A 7,651-nucleotide genomic window follows, 5' to 3' on the forward strand; every position below is an offset into this window, starting at 1 on the left:
ATATGTAGAGGCAATTTACACACATACATAAATGGCATATGTCAAAAAAAAATGATAACAGCAGTTGAATTTATGCCTCAAATAATAGATATCATCATTTTTCATTGGTTATGTTTAGTAATGAGAAAATTTTTAGAGCAATGTAATAGACCATTTGGTTTCATTGGCCTATTGTATATGCCATTTATGCATCATGAACACGAGGACCACAGGTGGCGCTTATCAAGGATTGAGACGGCAGTCAAGTTGTACCACATTAATATCGAATAGTACTAATACATTTCTTAATCATCCTTTGAATGGGTCTGAAAAATGGAGCTGTTACACTTGCACAGTTGCACTTCCCGAAAAAAGAATAGTAGCAATAGTTATTAAACGCCCCAACTTAACCTCCAACATCTAGAAGCAGCGGCCTTTCACAAAAATCAACTCTGCAGGCTTCCCTTGTGGCTGTTGGATGACTTTGAATCTCTATTCCTATTTCATTAAACTTCTTATCTTGTACGCGGAATTATGGATCAACTGAGGTGTGTGTATATCTAGAAAAGAAAAATTCGAGGCTGAATTGCCAAAGTCTATAAGTCGAGTCAATGGAGCGGGACGGTCTTCCTCGCCAACAGTAAACATTCATTTATTAATTTCATGAAACTTCAAGTCCTCGTATTTGATCTTAAACGCAAAAAGAAAACAATTGATAGGAAGGTTCGCATACACCTTTCCTCGAGAAATCACGCGGGTCCGTTGAATGGAAGTATAGTCGTTCTGCATAATTTTCAACTCAAACGGACTCCGGGTATGACAGTTCGATTTAATTGGTCACTACAAAAGAAAATGGGGGAAAGAGGGGTATTCCTGTAGTTTGCTTGAGAATGTAAGGATTAATGCGGGAAAGGGACCAAGGCAAAGACGGTAACAAGCTCTGGCGTGGCGGGAGAAAGTGGATTTCCGGCTTTCCCGCGAGTTGGCAGCCGGTACTGAGTTCTGAGTTCTGACGCGACCCAGGTGTGGTGATGAAATGATTGTTTAGTCATTCAAAGAAAGTCGGCTTTCCAGTTGCGTGGTTTCAAATCCGGGAATCATTCCCTTCCCTTCTCTATCCCTGTCTGTACCTTTTCTTGCATTTTTCTTCTATTCTTTCTTCTTCTTCTTTTTTCTCTTTTTTTTTTTTTTTTTTTTGGGTAAGTATCTATTTGTTCTTTTCTTTCTCTGGGGAAATCGTTACTGTATCTAAGGTATTTTTTAATGTATTTTTCTTTCATGCTTTTCCTTTAGGATATCTAATCACTGATGAAATGGAGATGGATTGAGTCGGCGAAATATTCTGACCTTATTCATGGGTTTTGGAATGTTGTCATTTTAATTCAATTCTTCTAAAGAGGAATCAGGAAGCGTGACTCTTGCCAAATCTATTCAAATACTAAAATGTGATTTTGCTTTAATAAATACCTTCTGCATTCAACTTTCCTCGAAGCATTAAACAAACAAACAAACAAAATGTCAACAAAAACACCTGTAGTCACATAACATCAAAGTATGCATTATTCATATTAAATCGATAAGAAAAGCAGTACAAGAACGCAGAATTTTGTTTTTAATCCCTAAGGTTGTGTTTGGATTGCATTTTCCATGATTTTTCATGGAAAAATTACTGTAGCGATTTGATGTATGTGAGGAAAAAAGATAATAGGGAAATGTGATCACGAAAAATGACATAATTTTCCGACGAAAAACCGCAATTCCAAACGAATTAATCATCGTAAGTAAATTCCTTCCTCGTGGAATCTCTTATACCTAAACGAATTTGAAATCAATTTTTAGTTTAAATTTACTCATTTTATAATCCATCATCTAAGATCCTTTTTCGGATCCAAACGCAACCTCAATTGCGTGGTAATTTCAATACTTTAGTACCATTTTGTTTATTAAACCTTAATTAATTCACTTCCAAAAGTATAGGAATATTCCATTAACTAATCACAGTTCACATGCATGACTTATCTTGCGCAATGAATGAGGATATTTGAGAATTGGTGTACACTTTTTTTAAAAATTTTTTATTGCAGCAAATCTTTTGGTCCATGAAGTACTCATAAGCACGTAATTGCAAATGAGATAAACTATCTTATCAAAACCAAATAAGTTACTGAACTCTTATTAGAAAAACCAAACCCATTAAGCATATATTGAACAACGAACCAAGAATTGTTTAAATACGAAATCCGATGGGCAAGATCCATGAATCATCATGAAGTCTTAAGGTGTGTTTGGATTGCAGATTTTCAAAGAAAAATTGCTACTTTTTTTATAAACATATTTTTAATCATTTTTTTGTCTCACGTATATCAAATCGCTATTGTAATTTTTTTTAAAAATTCAGACAAATGCAATTGAAACAAAGCCTAAGTTTAACAAGATCGAGAAGTCACTGTCTGATTTTGACAAAAAGAAAAGAAAGAAAAGAAGTCACCGGCTGATTGACTCATGTTACTAAATGCCTCTTTTTTTATATATATATTAACTACTGATGAGGACAATGAAGGGGTTTGTTTGGATTCACATGATTTCAGATAAAATAATTTACTTCACAAATTTTAATTACTTTTTTATCTTTCCAATCACTTTTTTATCTCACATACATCACATCATAAAAAGTGTTATGGTAATTATCTCAACTAAATCATTCAAATAAACTCCTATTCAAACAAACCCGATATTCCATAACGACATTTGTCTTGATTCCTAAATATCATCTCCTTTTACGGAATAAAAATTAGAGGTGGCAAAATGGGCGGGATGGGCGGGATTTGCTTGGGTTTGTGATGGAACCGGGTCATATGGGTTTGGGCCCAATCTTACCCATTTGTATTTTGGGACTAAGTTGGGCGGGATCACTTTGGGATGGGTTTAGATTGATCCCGCCCAATACCCAAATCTATTTTCTACATATTTTTTTCCTTTAATTCATTTTTATTTTTTATATAATTTTAATATTTTTGATTTATTAAATTTTTTTTAATTTTATTAAATAAACATGCAAGTGCTTTATACTCAGGATTCCCATCAAAAATTGGATTAACAAATAAAGGAAAAAATAGATATACAGTCATATTCCAACATATATCAAGATGGCCAAGGTACTTAAGGTATTGAATATTTATTCTCATCATTGTCCAAAGATGACAGGTCTAAATTGACTGAAATGTTGAAAATTCTTGTGGATAATGACTAGGAAAACTACTAGATTATATTCTCTAGTATGACTATAAAAATTGTTAAAGATAATTTTTGAATCTAAGACTCCGTTTGGATTGGCTATTTTTTCAAAAAATAAGTTTTTCAAATACAATGTTACAGTAATAAACAATAACTCAAAAAACATCTCATCCATATTAGTATATCAAATATTTCAAAAAAATTTTATAGTAAAAATTTTTCATATACACTGCTATAATAAAATATTTCAAAAATACCCCCCAAAAATAGTTAAACCAAACAGAGCCCTTGTTATTTGAGCCCAATGGGTACCCAAGTATTTCCCAAGTATTCCCATCAATTAATGGGTACAATTGGGATTTGTCCCATTTTAAACCCAATATCAAAATCCAATACACATCCCGCCCAAAGTCCCCATGGGCATGGGTAACCCATTGGGACTTGGGACAAATTGCCACCTCTAATAAAAATGTAATGTATGGTTGCAAACCAATTCGGAAGCCAGTAGTTTTTTTAATATATAAAAATAATTTAGATTGCATAGGTTTTCCTCCTAGATTATTTGTTTATAAATCTTTTTATCAGAAGAACAACATGCATGAATTCCAAAAATGGTTTTCATTTAAAAGAAAATTTAAGCACAAGTTTCTTACCAATTTTTTTTCTCTTTTTTCTAAGGTAGTTAAAGGTCTTTCTCTCTTCCTTTTTCTTTTATGCCAAAAAATATGAAACGGACATTTCATGAATTCATTTATGAGCAAACCTAAGTAAGATGTTCTTAATGGCAACCGGCCCTCTTGTCGGTCAAAATTCATCTAAAAAGGCTGCAATTGGATTGAATGCACACACGGTCAGAAAATGCTATACATATATATACAAAATCCCACTTTAACACAAGGTGCAGTCAAAATGGACCATAAGCCTCACAAGTTCCCGTTTAAACCAATTGAGGTAGAATGGTTATCTTATCATTTTTTTTATACCACAATTCGCCTCATTTACGCCCTGTTTAAATTTATTTATACTATACTTTTACTTATTTACACCTCCAAAATAAGAAAATACTGAAACCAGGAGAGGGCAGCAGATCAAGTTGGCTTTGCCCAATCCCAAACCAAACCCCGGCAAAAGTTTCAATCACGAATTTCGTTGGGTGGTGGGGTTCATAGTTAAAGCTACAAAGGCAAAGTACCATGCATTAAATATTTAGAACTCTCGCCCACCAACAACTCAAAGCGGGCCCAGCCAGAATAAATTCCTGTGGCCTTTCCGTCTTGCCTACTTTGGAAGACATTAAAGGCGTTAGGTTCTGATGCCTTTTTTTTTTTTTTAAGTGTCTACGGGTTCTGATGCCTAATGCCATGTACCAAAATAGTCGAATATTAAATGGGTGCAATAGTCTAGTACCTGTCTACAGGTTGTTTGTGTTTTTTTCTTTTTTTTTTTTCGACCATGATAATATTTATTCTACTTTACGAAGAGGAGAGTTTAAAGAGATTATAAAAGGAATTAATAGATATATAGAGTTGACTATATCAAATGAACGATTTGATATTTTCTTTGAATCTTTTTGAAAAAAGATCAAAGAGATGATATAATACCTCTTCTTTTTAAAATAGATGAGATTCAAACTCTGATCTATGGTCCAAAGACAGACTTAGGTTTGATGGCCACTGAGCTTTACAGGTTTGTTTGTGTTCAGAATTTATCAACTGCATTTGGTTATATAAAGTTCCAAGGTAATATCACACGTGAGACAAGAAGCTGCTCATTTTGGTACAAACGTACCGGCTGATGTTACTATCATCAGATTAATACTTTCTATTTTAAGGTTAAATTATGCGAAATTGGGGGCAATGAATAAATTTCTTTCTACATTTTGGGTGACAGGAAATTGTAGGGGCAGATGTTGTACAGAACGAGTACCCTTCCCCGCTCCTTACCCCACTATACAAAAGTTTTTTTTTCATCCTCACTCCATCCCTTGTTGCCCCCCACGCCATCCCACTACTCTCGCAGGTGCGCCCATCTCAGTCTACTATCATTTTATTTTTTATTTAATTTTACTTTATATATATAACACTAATAATAGTTTTATTAATCAGCCATTTGAATTTATTAGCAAAAAATTGAACGTGAATTAAAGTTTAATAATCACTTTGATCTTTTGAATTTATTTCTCCATATTTAATACCATATACATAATAAAATCCAAACTAATTGCTATTGTTTCTTTATGAACAACACGCAATATGTGAAAAATGGCCAATGAACATAATAAGATAATTATTTTACCACAATAAATTTATAATAAAAATTACATCATTTTATCACAACAAAATATCATGTTATTTACAATAATAATAATAACAACAACATAGTACTTATTTAATGTTATACATATAAAGAATATACACATATATTATGCTATATTAAAATATGGGCCGCACCTGACAGGCTGTCAGCCTGTGCAATAATAAAACCTGCTCAGCTAAAATTAATTTCTGTAGATAGTGGTAAGCAGGGTCGAATCCACAGGGACTGGGAGTAATTATTTCTTTTCAAGTTCACAGTGACAAGGGGGTGTTTTTGTGCAGGATGTGACAATCAAAGAAATTCAACTAAAATCTAAAAAACTACTAAAAATTAAATAACAAATTACTGAAATCAAATGAGTGATAATTAAGGATCTAGCCAAGAAATAACTTCAGCAACGGTTCACCCAATTGATCATCGATAAGCAAAGGCAATTCCAATTATTTACTAATAAATAGGTTATAACTGCCAAACAAGTGATGACAGTCAACCCCTCCTTACTGTGTCGATGATTAAGGTACGCCCGTTAATCACTGTTCTAATTGAGAAATAATCCTAGGTACGCCCATAGAATTTAATTCCCCAATTGCCTTACGCCCATAGAATTTAATTCCCCAATTGCCTTACGTATTAGAGGAGCCCTATTCTAACCAAATAACGCACTACCAGGGTTATTTTAGATTAGCCCGCGTATTCCCCTGACACAAACCTAATCATGCCAGTTGCCACTATTTTGAGACAATTAAACAATTACGGATTTAATGTCCCAATTGACAATAGATTATCAAATTAACTAATTATCCGGATCCAAGACAATCAATTAATCAAACAATCATAAGCACTGCAACCAGAGAATATGCAAATACCAATAAATAAGAGAAAAAGATAAAATTAAATCGATCTCACAATTTTAGATGACTCAAAGCATCCGTTACTCCTTGACTAGAGAAAATGGATTTAGCTCATCGTTGATGGAAAAACCCCATACAAAGCTGAAGTGATAGTTGCGGCCATTATGTGGTAGGAGGAATTCACTACAGACCGCAAGGAAAAATCAAATGAAAAAGCTACAGGGAAATGATTCAATGCTTCAATGGCTCCTGACATCCGAGAGGCAACTACTACTAAGAAGCAAGGAAGGAAAAGTCAGAGGTGTAAGCTAAGCTACACGACGAAAGGCTAAGGAAGCCAGCCGTCTTCAGTCCTCTGCTGCTCTTGCCTTGTGCGGCGGCTCCCCTCAGGGGGAAGAAGAAGACCCCTTACTTCAGCCCTGCGTTCCTCCTTTTAATGCTGCCCTGTGCGAATTACCAACAAAGACTTGTATCTCCTTATTCCAAAAATGCCCTCGATTGCTTGCTATGTGAATTCTTTCCCGATAACTGTCAAATTGGCCTTTATTGTGATATTTTTGTTCTACTCCCTGAAATAAATATAAATTACGAAAAGTGAGTAGAATCTAATAATTAATTCACATCAGGTCAAGTAATAGGGAGAATTAATAATAAAATAAATGATAAAATTGCAACCTATCAGCACCCTTTTAAAGTAGGGGTGGACAAAATTATCTGCTAATCCAAAAACCTGTTATATCCAATCCAATTCGATCTGAAAATTAGCATACCTGATTTGATCGAGTCAAAAGAGGGTCGGGTACCTGCTAAAATGTATGGCGGGTTAGGGTCACATAATTAAAAATTCACGGGTACCCAACCCGCTCCGTGTACATATATATATATTTTTTATTATTTTTATATACATACTATAAAATAATAATTTAGAGTTAAATAAGAAATTTCATTGAATAAATTACATTACAAATATGAGATACTATAGTTTATTTATAAGATTCATTTATAAAGGTCATGATCTTATATTTTATAGAAAAGTGTTTAATTAATGCGGAACAGATATTTAAAAAAATGTGCTACTTATTTCAAACTTTTATTAATTTTGAATTTTTTTTTAATTTTTGTCCTTTATCTTGTATTCTCTTCGCATGCTTATTTCTTGGTGGGAGACTGATTTTGAGAAAAAAATCTTTATTAAATCTTATATGAATGTGTAAAATATAAAATTAAATAAGTATAAATTATTTTTTAAAAAATTAAATGATAAGTAGGGC

This window comes from Coffea eugenioides, chromosome 6 (genome assembly GCF_003713205.1).
Source record: "Coffea eugenioides isolate CCC68of chromosome 6, Ceug_1.0, whole genome shotgun sequence".
NCBI lineage: Eukaryota > Viridiplantae > Streptophyta > Magnoliopsida > Gentianales > Rubiaceae > Coffea > Coffea eugenioides.